The sequence below is a fragment of the Penaeus monodon genome, chromosome 24 (genome assembly GCF_015228065.2).
Source record: "Penaeus monodon isolate SGIC_2016 chromosome 24, NSTDA_Pmon_1, whole genome shotgun sequence".
Classification (NCBI taxonomy): Eukaryota; Metazoa; Arthropoda; class Malacostraca; order Decapoda; family Penaeidae; genus Penaeus; species Penaeus monodon.
Window position 1 is genome coordinate 10,469,609 of NC_051409.1, and position 260 is coordinate 10,469,868.

At 40.0% G+C, this 260-nt stretch overlaps 1 protein-coding gene across 1 annotated transcript in view; it reads right to left on the reverse strand.

The window, feature by feature from the left end:
- The window catches only part of LOC119588557 (golgin subfamily A member 6-like protein 22), a gene marked incomplete in the record, with an annotated part of 70,129 nt that overhangs the window by 61,709 nt on the left and 8,160 nt on the right, over positions 1 to 260 (reverse strand).

Consider the following 260-nt stretch of genomic DNA (forward strand, 5'->3'; position numbering starts at 1 on the left):
TATTTATTTATTTCCTGCACTGTGATATCCATTCTCATTCAAACGTATTTTCTACATTTCTACCCCTAGTTTTCTCATTTTCTCAAAATATCTTCATCCTTCTCCAATTTAGCCTGTGTCTGTGTAATGCACGAGTTCCTGATGAAGAGGAACTGACAAGCCTCATTGCTCCTCCCTTCTTAGTATTTCCTCTTCTTCCTCCACTAGTTCTGCCCGCATTAAGGGTTTTTGCTGGTGGCTTATGTGCTCATTTAGGAAGG